Source organism: Dendrobates tinctorius, unplaced genomic scaffold (assembly GCF_039654945.1).
Source record: "Dendrobates tinctorius isolate UK_male_01 unplaced genomic scaffold, ASM3965494v1 ptg000120l, whole genome shotgun sequence".
Classification (NCBI taxonomy): Eukaryota; Metazoa; Chordata; class Amphibia; order Anura; family Dendrobatidae; genus Dendrobates; species Dendrobates tinctorius.
In genome coordinates this window covers 3,620,872-3,647,414 of record NW_027361788.1, presented here as the reverse complement: position 1 = coordinate 3,647,414, position 26,543 = coordinate 3,620,872, and the positions used below count along the sequence as shown (strand labels likewise).

Below are 26,543 nucleotides of genomic sequence, written 5' to 3'. Positions count from 1 at the left end.
ACCAGAGAGAGTGACCACATGGCCTTACACTAGCCTTTGTGACCTTTTGGTCACTCCCATCCTGCCTTCTGGGCTGAACCCAAATCCCCCTCCCCTTGCCTCTAACAGCTTAAAGCTCCAAAACCTAAGATGAGTCATAACTCTTTACCGGACGGTCCTAGTGACGCGGTTTTGGTGCCATCTGATCCAGCTAGGCCCCTGCAACACGTTAAGACCAAACACAGGTTTGCTATCTGGTTTCTATTAGCTTTTCTATTTACCTCCACAACCCTGGGTGCTAGAACGGGTCGAGACCCAGGCAGGTGTTCACCATGTTCTGGGGATCTCCAAAATATAACCGGTGTGTTGCCAGGACATACAGTAAGTCCTTATTCTCCTTATGAAATCATAGCTGGCTCAACAAAGCAGTTAGACTGCATGTTTTTTATCCAGCAGGGTGTCTTTCTGTAGGAGCTAGTTAGTGGGGGTGTGAATTCCTTATTTGAAGCCATATCCAAGAAGTATCATTTCTCCTTGCGAAGATTGACTTGCTAAGCATGCCAAGATGAGGAGACTTAAAGCGGCAATTCTCCTCTGGGAAATACGCAAATTGTCTCTTCAGAGAGGAAGAGGACTAGAACTCTAGTGCCACCTATTGGAAGTAGCAATCCTAAAAGTCAATGTCGACCCGTTAACGAGCCTTGTCACATGACTTAGGATAAAAAACAAACCAGAATACAAGGCTCGCTAAAGGATCGACATTGACTTTTAGGATTGCTACTTCCAATAGGTGGCACTAGAGTTCTAGTCCTCTTCATCTCTGAAGAGACAATTTGCATATTTCCCAGAGGAGCATTGCAGCTTTAAGTCTCCTCATCTTTGCATCCTTAGCATGTCAATCTCCGCAAGGAGAAACGACACATCTTGTATATCGGTCAGACGCCTCTCACACAGCCAAACCAGATCTCACACTTTACACTGACGAGGGACAGTACCCCGAAACACAGTGCCTGCAAATTGAGATTCTGGTCATGTGACAATGCTTGCTAAAGATCAACATTGACTTTTAGAATTGCTACTTCCAATAGGTGGCACTAGAGTTCTAGTCTTATTTGAAGCCAATATAGTAAAATACAGTTGTGGTATACATAGTATATGTGGAAACCAAATTTGGCTATTTACATGATAAGATGATTCAAAAAAATCATAAAATACAACCCACATTTAAATATTAATGTTTAAGGACTTTAAAGGACAACTGCAGTCTTAATAAAGAGCAAACCAAGGAACAAGCAGTCAAACATTCCATAAAAATAGAATTTTATTGGTAATAAATATTAAAATATGGACACTATAGTACATGGAAACAGGGGGAAAAAGGAAGCGTGCACAATGGCGTGTCAAAGCCAGGTACACCACCCGCACAGACCCAGGTTAGCCAGCCCTATGAACTATCATGGACAGTGTTAGGATAACGACCTTTATAGGAGGTCCAAGGGCACATATATCAAAGGCCGGTGATTTCACAATCTATATAGTATGTACCAAACAAATATATTAGACATAGAGCAAGTGCTCATATTTTCAACCGGTAGCTAAAGAACTCTCCAATGTGGCAACAAAGAAATAATCATAGAGCAAGTGCTCTTATCAAAACCCGCAATTGAAGGGTCTTTAGCTTGCAGCATTACCTGGGAGCAGTGAAAGCAAGGCGACGCCGGCCTACCCCGACGTGTGTTTCGGAGCGCTGGGCTCCTTCCTCAGGGGGTGTGGCTCAGGGGCGCATCTTACATGCATTTATATCGCGCCCACCGGAAGTCCCACAGACGCGCCGTCTGTCAATCCATGCCGCAAAGCAGCACCTCCCCTGTGATGAAACCGGAAACACGCGGGCCCCACGTGATCTGGCGTCATACAACAGGAGGAGTCCACCGCCGGTCTGAAAGACAGCGCGCGTGCGCAGAGCCGAGGATACACCATCAGCCATTTTGGAAAGGGGCAAAATTAAGGGAAATGCAAAAACACAAAAATAATATAAAATAAGGTGTTACGCTGTATGCACAAATAGACTAGCCATATACCTGGATGCATAGGAAGCACCACCAATTACCACTTTAACAGAATTACATACATATAGACAAATATATATATGTATGTGCACATATAGATGTAATAAAAGATGGCAATATAACACAAAGAAGATATTAAATCATATAATGATAAGGCAAGCCATATTTACGGATACATATACATACAGGTGCATGAAAAACATAGACAGCATATAAGGAATAACAGACAATATATATAAATACACCCACATACAACGATCACCATATATAGAAAAGCACATTAGTTGTATATAATCTCCAAGAACATCCAATATCCTGGCCATACAGTTGATATACGTAAATATATAGGTATAAAAGTCCATTTGGGCCAACGTTATCCATTTATCTTCAAAGGACCTTTGGGATGAATCCAAGATGCGTGATATCCAACGGCTGTCAGATCATACTCGCAATACTAAAGAAAAATAAATAAAATTAATAAAAGATATTAAAACACTGGGCCAAGGTGATCACGCTGATGATCAACAAGCAGGGACTACAAAAACGGAACATATGATATATTTTCATTTAACCCATTTGGGTGAATTGTACCTAATATCCAGATCCATCTGGTTTCAAGCTGGGCCAGACGACTAGAAAATTTACCACCCCTTATGTTTATATTAAGGGCATCAGTACCCCGAATCCTAAGCAGCACAGCATTGCATTGGTGGAATTCCTTAAAATGCCTAGGCAAGGTCTTGGGAGTGGAATTGTCCGTTCAGGCAGATGCGGCCTGTATGCCCAACACGTGCTCCCTCGTGCGAACTTTCCGCTGTCTAGTAGTCATACCAACATAAATTAATCCACAAGGACATGTAGCATGGTATATCACGTACCGAGTGGTGCAAGATATACGTTGCTTGATCTCAAATATTTAGGTACCATCATAGTTCGCAAGCGAAGTATTTGGCACCTTGGTAAGCTTTTTTAATACATCGCCTACTATATCCACGTGCCAAAAACCGTGTTTGCAGTTCTTTAGCTCTAATTCCAAACTCAGCATTGGTGGAACAAATGCGACGTAGCCGCAAAAACTGTCCCACAGGAATGGCCTTAATGAGATGATGCGGATGGCAAGAGTAGGCATGAAGTAGGGTGTTAGTGGCTGTTTCCTTACGGAAAATATCCATCTGGATTATCCCATCTTTGTCTTTTCTTATAGAGACATCCAGAAAGTTGATCTTCACTGGATCCCATACCAAGGTAACACGGTTTTTGGCACGTGGATATAGTAGGCGATGTAAAAAAAGCTTTCCAACGTGCCAAACACTCAGTCCGCAATGACCTATTTTATAGGAATTCCAGAGCAAATAAACCTAAAAAGGATAATGCAGTGAGGTTTATCACTTCATTTCATCCTCAAAATGAGATGATGCGTAGTGCAATGGTGAAGGCTTGGCCTATCCTTAAAGTTGATCCAATATTAACTAAACTTCTCCCGGATTACCCTTCCATCACGTTCAGGAGGGCCAGAAATTTATGTGATCAGTTAGTAACCAGTCATTTTGGTGGTCGCCCGGTACGTGATATACCATGCTACATGTCCTTGTGGATTAATTTATGTTGGTATGACTACTAGACAGCTGAAAGTTCGCACGAGGGAGCACGTGTTGGGCATACAGGCCGCATCTGCCTGCACGGACAATTCCACTCTCAAGACCTTGCCTAGGCATTTTAAGGAATTCCACCAATGCAATGCTGCGCTGCTTAGGATTCGGGGTATTGATGCTCTTAATATAAACATAAGGGGTGGTAAATTTTCTAGTCGTCTGGCCCAGCTTGAAACCAGATGGATCTGGATATTAGGTACAATTCACCCAAATGGGTTAAATGAAAATATATCATATGTTCCGTTTTTGTAGTCCCTGCTTGTTGATCATCAGCGTGATCACCTTGGCCCACTGTTTTAATATCTTTTATTAATATTATTTATTATTTTTCTTTAGTATTGCGAGTATGATCTGACAGCCGTTGGATATCACGCATGATGGATTCATCCCGAATGTCCTTTGAAGATAAATGGATAACGTTGGCCCAAATGGACTTTTATACATATATATTTATGTATATCAACTATATGGCCAGGATATTGGATGTTCTTGGAGATTATATACATTTAATCTGTTTTTCTATATATGGTGATCGTTGTATGTGGGTGTATGTATATATATATTGTCTGTTATTCCTTATATGCTGTCTATGTTTTTCATGCACCTGTATGTATATGTATTCGTAAATATGGCTTGCCTTATCATTATATGATTTAATATCTTCTTTGTGGTATATTGTCATCTTTTATTACATCTATATGTGCACATACATATTGTAGGGATGTGACTCGCTCAGGTGCAGCGGGAGACAATCATGAGGCAGGTTCTTCCCAAAGTTCATGAGGTTTATTTGCTCCATAAACCATAACTCAGCATATCACCAAAATAGCCTCTAGCTTAGGCACAAAAGAACATAAACGTCCGTGGCTTCAGACTCGGACCGAGAGTCTCAGCACATGCTGGGAGGTGTAGTCCTCCCCATATACAACTAATATACATAGGCCAGGGCAATGTCCAGAGCAGCGCTCCATCTGCAGCCGCAGACCCAGGAAGGCTTCTCCTTCCTTGGAACACAGACCACTCTCTGTAGTGTCCCACCTGGACACATGGAAGTCTGTCCACACTCTGACAGACTCCCTCCACTCTCTCTCACATGTGCCAAACACCTCAATTACATAGCCCTGTAACCACACCCACAGGTGATCACATGGCTATGACATCACTAAAGGTTGTATAGACACACACAGGCTTCCCTGACACAGTGTAACAGAAAGATCAGCAGTACCTCTGCTGATCAATACACCCTGGAGCCTGCATCCCAAGGCCACCCACCTTGAGACCCATAATGGTCATTTAGGACCCTGCTCCTGTTACCACACTGAATGTGCCTGTACACCCGTCCTGGGACACCCACACAGCGCCCCCTAGCTGACATAGTGGTAACTACACCACATACCTCCCCCCTCTGTTCAAACTTGTGGGGTTGAACACATGACATCACCCAGGGATCTTGAGACCTGGCACCCATGTCACCTTGCCCTACCAGTCGGGAGGACCATCTCCGTCTGTTTCGGTAGTCATACTGCATATTTACGTTAGGCCTCCCCTGCCCCCAGCGGTCAGTATCTCGGCCTTGGGCTTTGGCCTTCCCGTCAACGTCCATCAGTGTGACCAGACACTCTTTAGTCTCCACCTGTCTGCAGTGTGCTTCATCACGCGACCTCTCTCTCACTGGCTGGCTCTCCCAGTTCGCACGGTCATGAGTCCCACGTCCAGCTGGGCCAACTGGCTGGTCTGAGTCTGACCCTCTGTCGCTATGTCCACCACCGAGTCTCGTGCCTATGTTACTAAGATTACAACGGCCACTTGCGGACTCTCGACGTTCTTGCCTTCGACTACCTGTCCTTTTATTCCTTGGAGGATCCCTTCGGGTCCTTACACCTTGGGTTGGAGGGGGACGCCACCTGACGTTCTCTAGCTGCTCATTCATCTGCAGTCGATCCTGTCTTAGCTGCTCAATCTCCTTCAGGTACGCTACCCGATATTCCAGGAGCATGCGAAGCTTCCCAATGCTTTCCACCGAACCAACCACAATGACAGGAACCATGTCATCTTCAATAACGACTTGGATTTCACCAGCAGGTGGGATCCTCACTCTCTTCACACAGGATCGATTCACCATCTCCTGCATCACCTTTCCAAGTCCGCCAACGACTTTCCCCACCAGATTTCTGGGTACCGGAATTATGTCTTCCACAAAGCCCAGCCGACTTTGTGCTTCCCTTGCAAGCTCCAGACGTCGAGCGGCTTTCCTATTACGCTCCACGAGCATCTGTTTCGTGTGGAGACATTGTAGGTGCATCTCCTTCAGGACAGCCACCCTTCTCTCTGTGTCTTCCGTTTCTGCCAGTATCACCAACTGGTCTGTTTCTGGTGCCCAGCTCACACTATAGGCCTTTACTGCCTTTTTAAAGGTCTCATGCACACCTTCGCTGGCACACGCTTCTCGCACGTCTTCGGGTACCTCCATCACGCACTTGAAGGTCATGGACTTGCTCTCATCCTGGACAGATGGCTCTGGGTTCCCCACGGACACTTCCCTCAAGGTATCTGCCAAGACCGGGTGACTGTCTTGTGCAGCTCTTGGCTCACCATCTTCCTGAGATTTACAGTCTTCAGGACCCTTTTCCAAGATGGGCTTTGGCAGTTCTGCCTTGCTATCAGTCGGGCAAGGCCGCTGTACGTCTTCGCCCATCCACTTCTTCTCCTGTAGAAGACCTTTTACTACTCCACTGAGTTCTTGCAGAACTTTATCTCGCTCCTCTGCCTGGTAGCGACGCTGATCCTCTCTCCTGAGAATCTCCTGTTGATGCTTCTCTTGGGCCTCTCTGAACACCTCCATATCTTCCAACAGGGTCTTGTTCATGGTTTTACATGCTGACAGGTGACCTCTGAGCTCAGAGACTTCCTTCTCCAGCTCATCCACTTTGTGCTCAGCTGCTTGCCTTAGGACTCTTTCCCGTTTGACATGTTCTGTTACAGTCTCCTTTATCAGCTGTATCTCATGATCTTGTTCTCTTTTGGCCAGCACGTGTCTCACCACTACCTCTTTAATTATATCATCAAAGGGTACCACTGGGTCAGTCACACCAGTCGAGTGAACCCTCCAGTTACCGTCCAGCACCAATGTGTCTAGTCCAGTAGTCTCATCTCCCAGCCCACCATCTGTCTTATCACGAGACGTCAGGTCCGTCAGTTGGGCAGATGTACTTCTTCCTCTGGTCAGTTCTACCTCTGACCTGTCCATGTCAGGAGCCGTCACTGTCTCAGTGTCTGCTTGTCCCACAGTCGAAGCATCTCCATCGTCAGACCAAACGTCATCAAACAAAAGAAAGTCCCGGCCCCTCTCCCAGGCATAGACTAAGTCCCGTGGTATTCCTCTACCTTGGCACTCACCACCTTTGGTCCCCTCAAACACTACTGTGTCTACTGCGTAGTTCACCGTGACCCCGTGTTTACAACGAACCCTGACGTTTTTCTCGGTCAGAGAGAAAACGAGAGGAATTCCTGTCAGAGTCACCTGACTCTCTGAGTCCAGCCGACCAAAGGCTCCTTCCCGGTGCAGCATCACTGTACACATCTGTGGCCCATCATTACTACCTGGAAAGGATATTCCACATTCTGAAAAAGACCTGCACATACACTGCGGTACTCCAGACATACCTACTGAGTCACCCAGTGCTGTCACTTCTTCACACTTGGCCCCTTTCTGGACCACCACCCCGCTTTGGGTTGCCACCCCAATTTTGGTCACCGCCCCCTTTTGGAACTCCACCCTTTTTTGGGTTACCACTCCAATTTGGGTCACCGCCCCCTTTTGGGACTCCACCCCTTTTTGGGTTACCACTCCAATTTGGGTCACCACCCCCTTTTGGGACTCCACCCCTTTTTGGGTTACCACTCCAATTTGGGTCACCGCCCCCTTTTGGGTTTCCACCCCTTTTTGGGTTACCACTCCAATTTGGGTCACCGCCCCCTTTTGGGTCACCGCCCCCTTTTGGGATTTCCCCATGTCCGTCCTGCAGAACCTCTTAGGCCACAGTTCACACAGTACAGTTTGTCTTTTAACGATACCACACAAGTCTTTGCTGGCACCACCACAGCTCCTGCTGTCACTGATCACCGGCACCTCCGGCTGCTGTTCACACACATACACAGCGGCTGGTGTCACTGCAGCTCCTGCTGCCCCATCTTCGTGGACCCGCCGATCCACCGGAAGCCGTTTGTCACCTTCGTAACCCCGCCGGGTTACTGGAAGCCGCTTGTCACCCTCAAAGATAAAAAAGCCACAAAAGTGCACCCATAGGGCCTTACCAGTGCAGGTATAATGGGTTATGCAGCAATAATACAGGGTACTCACCCTTAATAGTTGTGTAAAGCCACAACTACTGTATCCGCTTAGATATATGTAATAAAGCTGCAGCAGGATGGTGTAGACAGACAGCGTCTGCTACCAATGCTCAAATAGGAGATTCCAAAAAGAAAAAACATCAGGTCCCCGCGCTGCGAGACCTTCGTGAGCGTACTGAGCCACAGCAAGCACTTTCAGGATTTTTTTTTTTTTTTTTTGCAGAGAAGCGAGGAAAAGGGAAAAAAAAAAACACAAGCACAGTCTCTCACTGACTCTGGTCAGTGCAACACGGATTCCTGTCCGTTACCTGCTGGTGTCAGCCACACAGGTTCTCGGGTACCTTTTCTCCTCATAGGCATCCCACAAATCTCCATACAGTCATTTCCTCTGACCTCGGTCAGTATTACTCACGATTTTCCATACCGTCTGTGCTCCTGGGAATCGCTGCCCGCAGTCTGTCACCAATTGTAGGGATGTGACTCGCTCAGGTGCAGCGGGAGACAATCATGAGGCAGGTTCTTCCCAAAGTTCATGAGGTTTATTTGCTCCATAAACCATAACTCAGCATATCACCAAAATAGCCTCTAGCTTAGGCACAAAAGAACATAAACGTCCGTGGCTTCAGACTCAGACCGAGAGTCTCAGCACATGCTGGGAGGTGTAGTCCTCCCCATATACAACTAATATACATAGGCCAGGGCAATGTCCAGAGCAGCGCTCCATCTGCAGCCGCAGACCCAGGAAGGCTTCTCCTTCCTTGGAACACAGACCACTCTCTGTAGTGTCCCACCTGGACACATGGAAGTCTGTCCACACTCTGACAGACTCCCTCCACTCTCTCTCACATGTGCCAAACACCTCAATTACATAGCCCTGTAACCACACCCACAGGTGATCACATGGCTATGACATCACTAAAGGTTGTATAGACACACACAGGCTTCCCTGACACAGTGTAACAGAAAGATCAGCAGTACCTCTGCTGATCAATACACCCTGGAGCCTGCATCCCAAGGCCACCCACCTTGAGACCCATAATGGTCATTTAGGACCCTGCTCCTGTTACCACACTGAATGTGCCTGTACACCCGTCCTGGGACACCCACACAGCGCCCCCTAGCTGACATAGTGGTAACTACACCACAATATATATATTTGTCTATATGTATGTAATTCTGTTAAAGTGGTAATTGGTGGTGCTTCCTATGCATCCAGGTATATGGCTAGCCTATTTGTGTTTACAGCGTAACACCTTATTTTATATTATTTTTGTGTTTTTGCATTTCCCTTAATTTTGCCCCTTTCCAAAATGGCTGATGGTGTATCCTCGGCTCTGCGCACGCGCGCTGTCTTTCAGCCCGGCGGTGGTCTCCTACTGTTGTATGACGCCGGATCACGTGGGGGGCCCGCGTGTTTCTGATTTCATCACAGGGGAGGCGCTGCTTTGCGGCATGATTGACAGTCAGCGCATCCGCAGGACTTCCGGTGGGCACGATATAAATGCACGTAAGATGCGCCCCTGAGGAAGGAGCCCAGTGCTCCGAAACGTGCGTCTGGGTAGGGCAGCGTCACCCTGCTTTCACTGCTCCCAGGTAATGCTGCAAGCTAAAGACCCTTCAATTGCGGGTTTTGATAAGAGCACTTGCTCTATGATTATTTCTATGTTGCCACATTGGAGAGTTTCTTTAGCTACAGGTTGCAAATATGAGCACTTGCTCTATGTCTAATATATTTTTTTGGTACATACTATATAGATTGTGCAATCACTGGCCTTTGATATATGTGCCCATGGGACCTCCTATAAAGGTCGTTATCCTAACACTGTCCATGATAGTTTATAGGGCTGGCTAACCTGGGTCTGTGCGGGTGGTGTACCCGGCTTTGACACGCCATTGTGCACGCTTCCTTTTTTCCCCCTGTTTCCATGTACTGTAGTGTCCATATTTTTATATGTATTACCAATAAAATTCTATTTTTATGGGATCCTTGACTGCTTGTTCCTTGGTTTGCTCTTCATTTGAAGCCAAGAAGCTGGACCCCATGCTGAGCAAGGTGTCCTATTACCACCCCACGTTTTTAGAAGGATTGTAAGCTGTCAATAAATCCCCCCCCCCCCATCCTTCACAAGGGTGCTGCATCATTTCTGCATTGTAGTATCTCATTAGTTTTAGTAATTCAGTCCAATTTTTGGAAATCAACACCAATGGGCCAGTGGTACAATTACCTCTCTGCTACCAGATAGAAGGTGTTCCCCTGTCACCCATCTAATCTGGATATATCCATCAGACTCCAAGGTACTGTAGAGAAGTTCGATTGGTCATTCCAATTCTAGTCTTTTTCAAAATAGTTTACCGTACTAAACTTGGAGCTATGGACTGAGTGTGGTTGTTTGACTATAGGACTGGAACGTACAGTTCACCAGGCAGGGTAAAAACTTGATAAATCTACATCAGTCAATTGCTTTTCTGTTCCACTAATTCTACAGCTAATGTTTGTGAGTGGTGATTGAATGGCTTAGGTTCAATTACATGTATAGGCACATGCCTTAGGGACGTTCTTTGGGGGTGGGTTAATGCTGTGTTATTTTATATAAAGTGTCCATACATTTTTATTTGTATTACTATACTTAAAGGGAACCTGTCAGGTCCCCCATGCCCTCCAACCTGCCAGCATTTGTGTATTTATTGCTAAATTCTCTGCTTAACCAGCTCTTTAGCCTGTTAGTCACCTAAAAACATGTTGAAAAATAGTATGTATAAGCTCTGTATTTCTTATGCAAATTAGTCCTTTAACTGAGGTGTTAGTTTCCCCAGACTAGCCATCCCTCTTTGTATGTTATCACGCCCTGTGGGAGTGGTAACATGGTTTGCAAAAGTTGGCAGCATCACCAGCCCTCTGCAAACCTCACTCGCACACACAGCTTTCTTCAGACATGTCATTGCACTTCTAAAGTCGGGTGAACACTTTTTTGTGTGTGTCAAGCTGAAGTTTTAATTGATACCATTTAGGGGTACATGCAAAGTTTTGATCGCTTTTTATTGCATTTTTTTAGGGAAGTGCTGTTACCGAAAAACAGCGATTCTGCCATTTCAAATCTTTATTTTTTACATTTTTAGAAGTCTTGCAAATCCCCTCACTTGTTTTATATACCAACACACACACCATAGTAGTGTAGTGTAGAGAGAAAATAATGTTCTCCTATGAAGCCCAGCACACCAGCAATTGGTCCAATGCCAATGTCAGATTTAGGGCTCATTCAGACATCCGTTTTTTGCGTCCTAGTTCAATCTGTGGTTTTCACAGATATCACTTGTACCTGTGATGGTCTCTGGGGCCAATATGTCATGTGATTTTTGGTAGACCAAGTGGTCCACCGAAAATTGCTGTATCATGTATGATTTTGATCCAAGGGTCATATCAAAAACGGCAATGCAAGTCTATGGGTCTGTGATAATATTGGACCGCTCTCAGATGACATCCGAGTGCTGTCAGATTTTAACAGACTATCAGAAAGGAGAAGGTTAATAAAAATTTTTTATTTTGTTCTGCATGTACGAGAAAAACGAATGACACTCGGACCACACTACCTATGTCTTAGCAGAATAATTTGTCAGTTTTTCTTGTTCTTTAAAAAAATTGTAAGACTGAATGAGCCCTTAGAGCGGCATTTCAATAGTTAAACAGCAGCAATTGCAGATAGTATCAGTTGCTCCTTTTACAAGCAGAAGCCATCTGTATTGCACAGCCGATATCTGCCTGGTATAGTGCAGCCTCTGCTCCTGAGCCCGCTCCCTCGTTGAAAACACAACGTGCGATGTACTACTTAATCTTATTTTTGGAAGGGATTAAAATATGTCCCATATTAATACAGGACAATATGTGAATCTTATGGCACAACCCTAAATCTTATTTATTTTTTACGTTCTACCCCTGATCATTTTCAATGGAAATCCATCCAAATTGCTCTAACGACTTAATTATGGCCGGACAGTGAATTAACTGACAAAATATCATGCATTTTACTAATGGTGTGATTCTCAGTGGTCACATTAATTTTCTCAAAGGTTCCATGCACATTCCTGCTTAATTAAAATAACCTTTCATGATATTTACGTGGGGCTGGGAGGAAAACTTGCACTACATATCAGTTTGATCCGTTCGTGTGCTGGTGTGACCTCACTTAGCTGTAAGTGTTTCTGACTTTAAGCCGACTTCAAGGAAAAGCTGCAAAAAAATGACATTTTCTGTTTTAAACGGCAAATATTTCAGATGAATGAGTTTGTCAAAGACGGCACCTTTAATTACTGATATCTGCTGCATTTGATGATTGGCAGTGCGATTCTGTAGGTGGTCTTTTATAGTCACATTATTAGCGTCTGCCATGACCCACTATTGTTGTTTCCATTTACCATTCAACATGTTTTTTTGTGTTCACTCGTTTCAAAATGCTAAATAGTATTACATCTGACTATTTAGCTGAGGATATTGACTTGTTTTTTTTTTTATTTTTAATGCTATTTCATTTTACGGTTAAAAAGTAACTGCAATTTCAATGTAAGAAATTTCATTTTCCTCATAGACCTTTTATTTAGTAGAATACACAAGCAGGTTTTTGCTATGTAATCTGAGAGCAGCATGAACTAGGGGCAGAAACCCTGAATCCAGATATGTGTCACTTGATGGTCTGTCTTCTGTTATTTTGATACAATCCCTGTTTTCTCTGCTGCAGATCTAGGAGTTCTAGGAATTCTGAGCTCTGTTTAACCCAGCCCACACCCCTGATTGGCAGTTTTTAGCATACACTGTGCATTGACTGAAAGTTACTGATCAGTGATGAGGGGCATAGAGCAGTTGTCTAGGAGGCATACGTCAACTAGTCCTGTAGCAATAATCTCCTGCTGATAAACTACTGATTTTACTGAAACAGCAAAGCACAATCTAGTAAGTGACACAGGGCCGGCTTTAGGGGCAGGCAGACTAGGCAGCTGTCTAAGGCCCCCGCTCCCCCAGCCAGTGGCATGCCCCTAACATCAGCTGCTATGGGGTCTGAGTAAGAGAGGTCCTGCGCCGTGCCCCCCTCCCTGCATCTCGCGTTCAACTTATCGGCATCATAGACGCCGATACAGTTTAAAGAAAGCAGTGATGGAGGAGAGAAAGTCAGTTGACGCTACCTCTTCCATCATTTCACTTCTGCTTCTGACTCAGCGGATGCATGATGGCATCAATTTATCGTGCGCCAATCTGTGCCAGCAGCTGAGCTGATGAGACACACTGAAGAAGCCAGAGCATGGGGGGAAAACAAGGAGAGTTAAGTATTGTGTGCGTGTTCGCATTATACTGTGTGTAATACTGCTAGACTGTGGGGCTGCATTATAGTGTGTGTGTGGGGGTCTTCATTGTAATGTGTATGTTCGGGCTGCATTATAGTGTGTCAGGGTTGCATTATAATGTGTGTGGGGGCTGCATTATAGTGTGTGGGGGCAGCATTATTGTGGGTGTATTGGCTGCATTATAGCGTGTGTGGAGGATCTGCATTATACTGTGTGTGGAGAAGGCCGCATTATTGTGTGTGTTTGGGGGGCTGAAGTATAGTGTGTGTAATACTGCTGGACTATGGGGCTGCATTATAGTGTGTGGGCTTCATTATACTGTGTGTTTTGGGCAGGGCTGCATTATAGTGTGTGTGAGGGGTCTGCATTATAATGTGTGTGGGGGGCAGCATTATAGTGGGTGTGTGGGCTGCATTATAGCGTGTGTGGAGGATCTGCATTATACTGTGTGTGGAGAAGGCCGCATTATTGTGTGTGTTTGGGGGGCTGCAGTATAGTGTGTGTAATACTGCTGGACTGTGGGGCTGCATTATAGTGTGTGGGCTTCATTATACTGTGTGTTTTGGGCAGGGCTGCATTATAGTGTGTGGGGGGGTCTGCATTATAGTATGTGTGTGGTGGCTGCATTATAGTGTGTGTGGGGAGGGTCTGCATTATTGTGTGTGTGTGAGGGGGTCCGCATTATAATGTGTGTGTTGGGGCTGCATTATACAGTGTGTATGGGGGCTGCATTACAGTGTGTGTGGTGGGCTGCAATATAGTGTGTGTATGGGGGGGCTGCAGTGTAGGTGGGGAGGGACTGCATTATATGGTGTGTGGGGAGAGACTGAATTATAGTGTGTGTGAGGGGTCTGCATTATAATGTGTGTGGGGGTCTGCATTATAGTGTGTGTGAGGGCTGCCTTATAGTGTGTGTGGGGGGCTGCATTATAGTGTGGGGTGGGCTGCTTTATAGTGTGTGCATGTTGGGGCTACATTATAATGTGTTTGGGGAGGGACTGCATTATAGTGTGTGGAAGATGCATTATAGTGTGTGTGAAGGGCTGCAATATAGTTTGTGTGTGGGGGGCTGCATTATACTGTGTGTGGTGAGGGCTGCATTATACTCTGTTAGGGGGGCTGCATTATACTCTGTTAGGGGGGCTGCATTATACTCTGAGGAGGGCAGCATTGTACTCTATGGGGGGCTGCATTGTACTCTATGGGGGATCACATTGTACTCTATGGGGGATCACATTGTACTCTATGGGGGGTCGCTTTATACTCTGTTGAGGACTGCATTATACTATGTGTACTGTATGGGAATTGCTTCATACTGTATTGAGGACTATAGGGAATGCATTATACTATATGAAGGAATATGAGGTGAATTATACAATGTGGAGTACTATGGGATGCATTATACTATATGGAGGACTATGGGGAGTCTATTTTACTTTATATATGGGGAGTTTATTATACTTTATGGAGGACTATGAGGAGTGCATTATACTATATGGAGGACTAAGGGAGTGTATTAAAGTATATTTAGGGATATGGTGCACATTATATTATATAGAGGACTATGGGGCACATTATACTATATGGAAGCCTATGGGGTGTGCATTATACTATATGGAGGGACTATGGAGCACATTATACTATATGGAGGCCTATGGGATGTGCATTATACTATGTGGAGGACTATGGGGTGTATTATATGTGATGCTGTGACAGCTAGGGGGTGCTGTCTGGGTCATGCACACAGGCATCTCCATTATTCTGATGGAGAAAGGATGAACGGCAGGATGGTAAATTACTGTTATGTATCCCAGGGTGGGTGGCCCTGGGATGTAAGCTGAAATATGTGGTAATCAGCAGAGGTAATACTGAGTGTTTGTTACTATGTATCAGGGAAGGCTTTCAGGTGGCTTGGTGAGATGGGCGGAACCAGTCACCTACAAACCCACCCAGGGGCATGTGTCTGAATGCCCAAAGTATATGTGTGTGTATGGTTGGGTGTCTAGGACCTGCAATGAGGTCATAGCCATGTGATCCGGTGGACGTAGCTACGGACCATATAGGGTGACCAGGGTAGGTCACATGGGGGAGAGTGCCTGGATCTGATTGGTCCAGGAAGGCCACGTGTGAGAGCAGAGTCTGTGACAGACTGCGTTTGAGGAGCCACTGTCCAGCTGTGATTCTGGAACCGTGAGGCGGCCTAGTGGATAAGGCACTGTCCGGAACGGTGAGCCCAGTGCGGAAAGGAGAAAGGTTTAACCTAGAGTCGGCATCTGGGACAGGAGCTCTTGCGAGGTAACCCCGTACATGGGGATATAACTGGGGATATAGCTGTTGGTGCCTGTGAAATTCTATGGACATTAATGAAGTGTACGGCGTGTGGCCACCCATGATAACAGGACAAAGAGGTCCAGTGACAGCGTATCCAAGCCGTGTACTATGCAATGTTATGGACTATGTGTGAGCCTGTGAAGTATAACATGGCTTACGATGCAGTTTATGATGGCACAATAAACTGCATTGGACTGTTTTAAATGAAAGTGTTCCTGTGTGCATCAATACCACAGCCAAGTGAGTGCCCCCCCAATACACAGTGAGCTCTACCTTAAACAAACTATACGGAGGACTATGGGGTGTTTTATACTATATGGAGGACTATGGGGTATTGTAACGGGGTCTACCCAAGCTGGGGTACCTCTTTCAGTACCACCCCGTGTTTTCGGAGGTCTGCTCTGCGTTGGCTGGAGTCTGAATGAATGACGCTGGCTGTAATTCCTTGGTTACATGGGCGCATATAAAAGATCACTGCTTCTCCACGTATTTCCAGTCTGACATCACTTTACTCACAGGACACAGAATATATCACACAGATACAGAGGGCAGGCCAATAGAAAAGCGGCAGGCCAGACATGCATTACAAAAGCCGCAGGTGGCCGGAGCCTGCCGATGTTTACTGTGGGAATTAGAAAGGTGGGGGGGAGGGCGGACAAAAGGAGAATATCGTGTCCCCTCTGCCCAGGGGCACAGCCTGTGGGCTGATGCATTAGGGACATGCATCTCACATAGAACCTATTATACATACATATAACTGCACAACATATTCTGGGTGCTGAGTGGTTCTGTAACACGTAACACGGCTCCCCTTTTCAGCGACACGATCGGCATACACAGTCTGATCCTCAACGGATCGGTTTGGGGATGACCAAAGTTTATGGGGTTGGTACAAGTTCCGTTTGTCGACTTAGTCCATTGGCGTTACCATTTTGTTTGCCGGGTCTGTGGTGGATGGTGAAGTCTAGAGGTTGTAGGGCTAAACTCCACCGCAGCAATCTGGCGTTGTCTCCGGAGACCCGATTAAGCCAGACTAGGGGATTATGGTCCGTTAGGAGGGAAAACTGTCGTCCATACAAATATGGTTGCAACTTCTTGAGTGCCCATACTACCGCCAGGCACTCCTTCTCGATGGCCGCATAGCTTACTTCACGGGGCAGTAGTTTCCGACTCAGGTAAGCTACCGGGTGTTCTTGGCCGTCCGGCCCGACTTGGCTCAGTACTGCCCCCAATCTAAACATAGAAGCGTCTGTGTGAAGAAGGAAACGTTTAGTTGGATCGGGTGCGGCCAATACAGGGGTATTGGTGAGGGCGTCCTTTAGTTGGCAGAAGGCTTCCTCACACTCTGAGGTCCAGGTTACCTGGCGGGGTTGGTTCTTACGGGTCAAATCAGTGAGGGGCTTGGCTACGCTGCTGTAAATGGGAACGAATTTCCTGTAATACCCCGCTGTCCCTAGAAACGCCATGACCTGGGTTTTAGTGCGTGGGATGGGCTATTTGGCTATGGCCTCAATCTTGGCTGGTTCTGGTCGCTGTTTCCCACTTCCCACCCAATGCCCTAAATACTGAACCTCTGCTTTGCCCGCGTGACACTTGTTTGGGTTCAGGGTGATTCCGGCCTGGTGGATCCTGTCCAATACTGTCTCTAGGTGATTTAATTTAGATGCTCTTCCCATGTCGCACTGTAGATGTCGATGTCATCCAGGTAGGCACAAGCATAGTCCTGGAGACCATCCAGAAGCCGGTCAGCCAGCCTTTGGAAGGTCGCCGGGGCATTCTTCATCACGAATGTCATAACTCGAAACTGGAATAAGCCGAACGGGGTGACAAATGCCGACTTGGGAATAGCGTCAGGACTAAGGGGAATCTGCCAGTAGCCTTTGCATAGATCTATGGTGGTCAAATACTTTGCCCCCGCCAGCCGGTCTAACAACTCATCCACACGCGGCATGGGGTATGCATCCGTCACTGTTTTCTCAATTAGCTTACAATAGTCTACACAAAACCGTGTAGTCCCATCCTTCTTGGGCACTAACACTGCGGGGGATGCCCAGGGACTATCTGACTCTTCAATGACCCCTAAACGCAACATCTCTTGTATCTCTTGTTGCATCCCCTCTCGTACAGACTCAGGGACGCGGAAGGGGTTTTGTCGCAGGGGAGTCTGATCCTGGGTCTCAACCTTGTGTTGTGCCAGGCGAGTGTACCCCGGTCTCTCTGAAAACATCCTCTGTCGCAGCCTCAACAACGCCTCCGCCTGCTGTCTCTGCCGGGGCCTAGGTCTTCACCCAAGTGTACCTGGTGCCATGTTTTAGACTGAGTCCTTTCCCCTAAGACATCCGGCAAGGGAAGTCCTGCTAAATCCTCTGCTTCAGGTGCACAGATGGCCACTACCTCTTCAGGGTGCTCACGGTAGGGCTTCAGCATATTCACGTGGAACATGCGGATAACCCTGGGGTCGTCACAATCGGCGACATTATAGGTTGTGTCGGCTATTTTCCCCACTACCTGATAGGGCCCCTGCCATGCAGCTTGAAACTTATTCTGCTTAGTGGGCTCTAACACCAGGACCTTCTGTCCTATTTCCAAAGTGCGCTCTCTGGCCCTCCGATCGTACCATACGCGCTGGCGCCGCTGTGTCGCCTGCAGGTTCTCATGTACAACCTGGGTCAGCTCCTGTAGGCGGTCCCGGAATTCCAGCACATAGGGTACAATAGGTACCCCTTCTATGAGGCCCTCCCCTTCCCAGTGTTCCAGCACTAAGTCTAGGGGTCCCCTTACCCGTCTCCCGTATACCAGCTCGAACAGGGAGGACCCCATGGATTCTTGGGGCACCTCCCGATAGGCAAAAAGGAGGTGTGGCAAGAATTTCTCCCAGTCCCTGTAGGTCCTGGTAAAAGTCCCAATGAGCTGTTTTAATGTCCCGTTAAAGCATTCACACAACTCATTGGTTTGTGGGTGGTATGGGGCGCTTCTAATGGACTTTACGCCGCACAGCTTCCACAGTTGGTTGGTCAGCTCTGCTGTAAACTGGGTACCCTGGTCCGAGATAATCTCCCGGGGAAATGCAACCCGTGAGAAAACCTGGAGCAGGGCGGCCGCCACCGTCTCTGCCAGTATGTTAGGTAACGCAACCGCCTCTGGATACCGTGAGGCATAATTTACCACTGTCAATATATACTTTTTCCCGGATGGACTAGGTTTGGCTAACGGCCCTATCAGATCGACCGCTACTCGGCTAAATGGTTCCTCCACAATGGGGAGGGGGCGTAATTTGGCCTTGCATCGATCCCCCCTCTTGCCAATGCGCTGACAACTGTCACAGGTCTGGCAGTACTGACGAACATCATAGGTTACCCCCGGCCAAAAGAAGTTTTGTGTCAGACGATGCCTGGTGCGACTGACTCCGAAGTGCCCGGCCAAGGGTATATCATGAGAGATTCGCAGTAACTCATGCCTATACTTCTTGGAACTACCAGCTGTTGTTTTATAGTGGGGCTCGTCCCTGTGTGGTGCTGCTCTGTGATCCGGTAGAGGAGTCCCTGCTTCCATACAAACTGTTCCCCTTCCAGTACTCCTCTCCCCTCCTGTGCCTTCCCACGATATCCCTCTAATGAAGGATCCTCAAGTAACTCCCTCTTAAAGTCATCTGGGGTGGCCCAAGAAATGTGTCTGGCTATAGGAAAACGTGCAGGGCTGGGATGTCTTACCTGGGCCTCCTCTGAGTGTGATTCCGCCTCCGCAGCTCGAGCTTGTCTCCGGGTGGTCACAGGATAGGTCTCAGCCAGAGGGGCCACCGAGAATGCAGACAACATGGTCCCCAAGTCTTTTCCCAGCAAGACGTCTGCAGGCAAATCCTCCATCAAGCCGACCTCAACAAGGCCATCCCCGACTCCCCAGTTCAGGTGAATCCTGGCAGTGGGTAGTCGACGTATAGCTCCCCCTGCTACACGGACTGCCACTGTCCGGTCCGTCTTCTCTTGGTCCCGGACAAGATGAGGCTTCACAAGGGTCAAAGTTGCCCTGGAATCTCTTAGTCCCTGCATACGTTTCCCATTAACCCACACTACCTGTCGATGCTGTTGTCGATTATCTGCCCGGGCTGCCTGCAAGGGGTCTACTTCATGCAGCACTTCCTCCATCTCTTCCACCCCTTGGTTAATCGTAGCCCCCAATGTCGGGTCATCTTCGCCTTGGTAGCAGTGTACAGCAGCCCGGCTGAAGGTAGCTGTTCCTGCTTTTGGCCACTGGGTATGCTGAGTCCGGTTGGGGCATTGTCTTTGCAGGTGTTCCAACTGACGACAGGTGAGGCATCGTGCCCCAGGGGGACTGTGGTAGGCCGGGTTTCTAGCTGGTCCCCCTACAATCTTCGGTGGTTTGGGGCCCTCCAGGTCCATGGGCAGGCGTATAGTGACCACCTTTGATCCGGACAACTGCGGCCTCCTGGCATCATGATGTTCATCGGCCAGACGAGCGGCTTCCTCAATAGTCGTTGGCCGCCTGTCCCAAAGTCATTCCTGTGTCTCGGGTTTAGTCCATTAAAGAATCGTTCTAACAGGAAGAGCTGGAGGACGTCCTCCTTAGTGGTTGCTTGGCTCCCTTGTACCCACTGTAGCAGTGACCGCCATAATTTACAGGCCCATTCAGTGTGGGTATTGGTTACGCGTTTTATAAGTCCGCGGAACTTTTGGCGGTAGGTCTCTGGTGTCAGCGCATACCGGGCCAAGATCAGTTCTTTGATCCGCTCACAGTCTATACAGTCCTCATCAGGTACCGTGCTATAGGCGTCCGCTGCCCGGCCTGTCAGCTTGCTGGCCAGAATCTGAAACCGTTCCTCCGGCTTCACTTGATGAAGGGCACGCTGCCGCTCAAAGTCCTGCAGAAAGCCATCAATGTCTTCCTCTGCCTCCCCCAACTGTCGGAAGGCATTATACTGGATCTTTTTGTGGCTTACTGTTGAAGGTACCTGGTCGAAGGCCAGAGCTCCCCCTGCTCGCTGGCTCTCCTCTCTCCGCTCTGCCATCTCCATCTTGGCCCTATCCACTTTGGTTCTCTCTGCCATCTCCATCTTGGCTAGCTCTATCCTGGTCCGCTCGGCCATCTTTTCCGTCAGATCAGTACGCACATCAGCCATCACCTCTCGTATGATCTCTACTGCAGGGTTTAGACCATAGAACGCCAGTCTGTTCTTTACTTCCCTCTGGAATTCGGTCTCCTCCACATTCACATTGGGGGGGCGCTGCACTGTCGTGTTCCCTGATGGCTGCTATCAAATCCGCTTTTGTTTTGTTGCTGGTGATCAACCCTCGGGCTTCCACCAGATCTTTTAATGTAGTCCTCTTTAACTTCTGGTAGTTATTTTCCATTCATTCCTTTCCTCCTGTAGAAGGGGTATCAAATCCCGCTGTCTGCCACCAGTGTAACGGGGTCTACCCAAGCTGGGGTACCTCTTTCAGTACCACCCCGTATTTTCGGAGGTCCGCTCTGCGTTGGCTGGAGTCTGAATGAATGACGCTGGCTGGAATTCCTTGGTTACATGGGCGCGTATAAAAGATCACTGCTTCTCCACGTATTTCCAGTCTGACATCACTTTACTCACAGGACACAGAATATATCACACAGATACAGAGGGCAGGCCAATAGAAAAGCGGCAGGCCAGACATGCATTACAAAAGCCGCAGGTGGCCGAAGCCTGCCGATGTTTACTGTGGGAATTAGAAAGGTGGGGGGAGGGCGGACAAAAGGAGAATATCGTGTCCCCTCTGCCCAGGGGCGCAGCCTGTGGACTGATGCATTAGGGACTTGCATCTCACACAGAACCTATTATACAAACATATAACTGCACAACATATTCTGGGTGCTGAGTGGTTCTGTAACACGTAACAGGTATATTATACTAAACAAGCAAAATGCTGCCTATTCATGAGGTGATTGGATTGTTTATGCCAAACAAAAATCATTGTTCTCAGCAGCACATCACCCCGTGTAACCTGCAGATATGCTGTTGATAACATGATACTGTATGTGGACAGATTGATCTATTAGTGATTGTTCTGTCCCCATCTTTCTTCCTCAGCCGGTGTATAGGGGCCGGGAAACAAGCGTCAAACGACTTCAATATTGTCAATCACACTCATTTAACGGCTTGAACTCAGCGCCTGTAAATACAACTAAAATGTTTCTGTGTGATTGTGCAATATGTTAGCATTTGGGACCCCACTTTAAACTTTTGCCCAGGGCCCTACTTTGTCTACAACCGACCCTGAAGTGATACATCGCTAGGATTAGCATCTCAGCCCCTACTTAATGATGCTCTTAGGTTACTTAGCAAAAACTTTCTAACAGATTCTCTTTATGTCTTTCTTTAGTTTTGATCTGAAAAACCTTGTGTGTTTTAGCAATCAGCTAATTTATATCAAAACTTTGCACATATCAGAAGTTTTCTTTTCTTTTTTTTTTTTTTTAATAAAAAGTGTAGTTTCATTTTAAAATTGGGTCCATGCTGTAAACTTACATAACCAGCAACCATCCAAAGTCAAATGAGGCCCCATTGTATGCCATCTAAAGCCAGCATATATGTTGCTTGGTGGCTCACTGTTGCTTTTGCAGCGCTGGGGTCCTGGTTTCAAAACCCACCAAGGACAATATCTGTAAGGAGTTTGCATGTTCTCCCTGTGTTTGCGAGGGTTTCCTCCAGGTTCTCCGGTTTCCTCCCACACTCTAAATACATACTGATAGGAAATTTAGATTGTGAGCCCCAATGGGGACAGCAATGATGAGGTCTGTGAAGCACGCAGGAAGAAATGGTGTTATATAAGTGAGTATAATAAATAGAAATGATTATTTTGTTAAGACATGTGTGTGTATATATATATATATATATATATATATATATATATATGTGTGTATGTACGTATGAACATATATGTGTGTATACATGTATAGAGTATATATATTATTGTATTTGTTTATCAGGATTTTGAGTTGTAGGAAGGGTAGTCACCATCTGGATTGACACTTTTGAGAGCATGTTCTCCCTGCAATTAGCTTTGGGGTTTGTACTTTGCTTCCTGATTAAATCTGGTTCCACCATTTGTAGCTTTCCTTACTACAGAAGGCGGTACTGCGGATGCTGCGTCTCTGAAATACTAATTATCTTTAGATAGTATCGATAAGACCATCGAGTCAGAACGTGTAAATTGTCAAATCTAGGCACCCGACTTCCAACTTGGTCACAGTCGGCTTGTCCTTGGTGTCCCCTATAAGGTTGTGGATAGAGCTCACTCCATGTAACTATTAATAATTTGGATTACATTAACAAATTGTTGCATAATTCTATGTATTTTTATAGGGGTAGTCTGGTGAAAAGAATGTATCACCTATCCACAAGATAGATAACTTATTGATCGGTAGGGGTCCGACCACAGGGACCCGCATGGATCGAGAATGAAATAGAGCAGCAATGCATTTGCCCAAATAATGTCCATGACTCAAATTATCAAATTATTATTAATGTGCCGCTTTTTCCATTCATCCTCTATGAGACTGTGGATAGGTGATAACTTGTTTCACCGGACAACCCCTTTAAGCTTGTTTCTTAGTATCCTTTATGAGTAGACCTTAGAGGGGTTGTCCGGGCTTTTCACATAATCTCAGTGCATATCTGGGCTGCAGAATAGTGACAATAAGTAATTTACATTCTGTGGCCAGTTTGCAGCGTTTCCAAGATATGATCTCTTGCTTCTATGAAAAACGTCCAGGGGATGTGTGTTCTGGCATTGAAATGAGAACTGGTCGTTTCCTCCTCACTAGTTTCACTTTCCATAGATCACTGTTCAGCGTGTGTCTGGGGAGGAGCAGCTGGGTGGTCCTGCTCTCTGCACTGAGGCTGCTAGAGGGGGAGGATTTGTTACTGTGTGAGGAGGGCTTGTTCTTGTGGTCGGGGAGGGCCTGTTGCTATGGAGGATGGGGTTGTTGCTATAGAAGGCATGTTTTTAGTAGAGTAGGAGGAAACTACCAGTTCTCATTTCAATGCCAAACACCCCCCCCCTCGGACGTTTTTCTTACAAGCAAGAGATGATATCTAGCAAACCCTGAAAACTGGCCACAAAGGTAAATTACTTATTGTCAGCATTCTGCACGTCAGATATGCACTGAGATTATGTGAAAAGCCCAGACAACCCCTTTAATGTGTCTATATTGTTACCGTATACACTCGTGTATAAGCCGAGATTTTCAACCCATTTTTTTGGGCTGAAAGTCCCCTTCTCGGCATATATGCGAGTCATATACGGGGGTCGGCGGGGGAGGGGGAGTGGGGGGTGTCACAGACCATACTCACCCCCTCCTGACACGGTCTCTTCAGCCCCTGCTTCCCCATTATCTCAGCATCCCAGCTGTTCCTGCACTCAGCGGTCACGTGGTACCGCTCATTAAACTCATGAATATGCGCATATTTTATGAGCGGTACCACGTGACATCTGAATGCAGGAACAGCTGGGAAGCCGAGATCATGCGGGAAGCAGGGGCTGAAGAGACTGTGCGCCAGGAGGGGGGTGAGTATGACGGGTGAGGACGTGGAGCAGAGCAATATTTACCGGTCCCCGTTCCATCGTTGTCTCCCTGTCCTCTGGCTGTGACATTCAGCATATGGCGCGAAGACGTAGTCAGTGCGCGCCCTCGGTGGTTTTCAGTTGCTGTTTGTTTGTGGGCCTTTCTGTCTGAAGTTTAGATTTTAACAAGTGAAATGCATGCTCAATTGGGTTGAGATCAGGTGACTAACTTTGCCATTCAAGAATATTCCACTTCTTTGCTTTAATAAACTCCTGGGTTGCTTTGGCTTTATGTTTTGGGTCATTGTCCATCTGTAGTATGAAACGACGACCAATCAGTTTGGCTGCATTTGGCTGGATCTGAGCACACAGTATGGCTCTGAATACCTCAGAATTCATTCGGCTGCTTCTGTCCTGTGTCACCTCATCAATAAACACTAGTGACCCAGTGTCACTGGCAGCCATGCATGACCAAGCCATCACACTGCCTCCGCCGTGTTTTACAGATGATGTGGTATGCTTTGGATCATGAGCTGTACCACGCCTTCTCCATACTTTTCTCTTTCCATCATTCTGGTAGAGGTTGATCTTGGTTTCATCTGTCCAAAGAGTGTTCTTCCAGAACTGTGCTGGCTTTCTTTAGATGTTTTTTAGCAAAGTCCAGTCTAGCCTTTTTATTCTTGATGCTTATGAGTGGCTTGCACCGTGCAGTGAACCCTCTGTATTTACTATCATGAAGTCTTCTCTTTATGGTAGATTTGGATATTGATACGCCTACCTCCTGGAGAGTGTTGTTCATTTGGTTGGCTGTTGTGAAGGGGTTTCTCTTCACCATGGAGATTATTCTGCGATCATCCACCACTGATAAAGCATCCATCCCTGCTGATAAAGCATATCGCGAAACGCGCGTCCAGGGTCCTCTTAGGGGATTTGTGAGCACTGTCTTTCTAGTTAAATGGGTAAGTGTCCTTAATTGGCCTATTCAATCTCTCTGCACTATGCATTATGCACTTTATGCTCGCCCTTCCGGGGTTATTGCTTGCACCCTGGTTATATTATATGAGCGACTGGGCTAGTATATATATATATATAACTCTAGGCCTTTGGCACTAACCTTTTCTTGTCAAATCTCCTATGATTACTTGCGTGGATTCTTTCCTTGTTGTTTGTATTATGTTTTATATTGTTACAATTTATTAATAAAAATCTTATTTTTTATATATTATTGAAGTCAGCACTCCATTTTTCTTATGTTTATTCTAAATTGCGGAGTTTCTTCTCTTGATTGTTCTTTTCAAGTGTTTTCTATACAGCTATGAGAGTTGTTGTGATGTTTATAGCTGTGGTTGTCTTTGAGTATCAGCTAATATGATCATCCACCACTGTTGTCTTCTGTGGGCGCCCAGGTCTTTTTGCATTGATGAGTTCACCAGTGCTTTCTTTCTTTCTCAGGATGTACCAAACTGTAGATTTTGCCACTCCTAATGTTGTAGCAATTTCTCGGATGGATTTTTTCTGTTTTTGCAGCTTAAGGATGGCTTGTTTCACCTGCATGGAGAGCTCCTTTGACCGCATGTTTCCTTCACAACAAAACCTTCCAAATGCAAGCAGCATACCTCAAATCAACTCCAGGCCTTTTATCTGCTTAATTGAGAATGACATAATGAAGGGACTGCCCACACCTGTCCATGAAATAGCCTTGGAGTCAATTGTCCAATTACTTTTGGTCCCTTTAAAAACAGGGTGGCACATGTTAAGGAGCTGAAACTCCTAAACCTTTCATCCAATTTTAATGTGGATACCCTCAAATGAATGCTGAAAGTCTGAACTTCAACTGCATCTGAATTGTTTTGTTTAAAATTCATTGTGGTAATGTCTAGAACCAAAATTAGAAAAATGTCTCAGTCCAAATATATATGGACCTAACTGTTTGTATGGAGCGTCTACTTGGGCCACCATTAACCCTTGTGCAGCATATGGGGGGTATTTATGTATGGAGCATCTACTTGGGCCACCATTAACCCTTGTGCAGCATATGGTATTTATGTATGGAGCATCTTCTTGGGCCACCATTAACCCTTGTGCAGCAATATATGGGGGGTATTTATCTATGGAGCATCTTTTTGGACCACCATTAACTCTTGTGCAGCACCACCCTCAGCTTATACACTAGTCAATAAGTTTTCCCAGTTTTTTTGTGGCAAAATTAGGGGGGTCGGCTTATACACGGGTCGGCTTATACACAAGTATATACAGTATATTATTAGTGGGGTTTGTTT

General features: G+C 46.4%; 1 protein-coding gene across 4 annotated transcripts in view; it reads left to right on the top strand.

Moving 5' to 3' along the window:
* DENND1A (DENN domain containing 1A) overlaps nucleotides 1–26,543 on the top strand; it is a 973,091-nt gene that overhangs the window by 641,420 nt on the left and 305,128 nt on the right. The window lies entirely within an intron of this gene.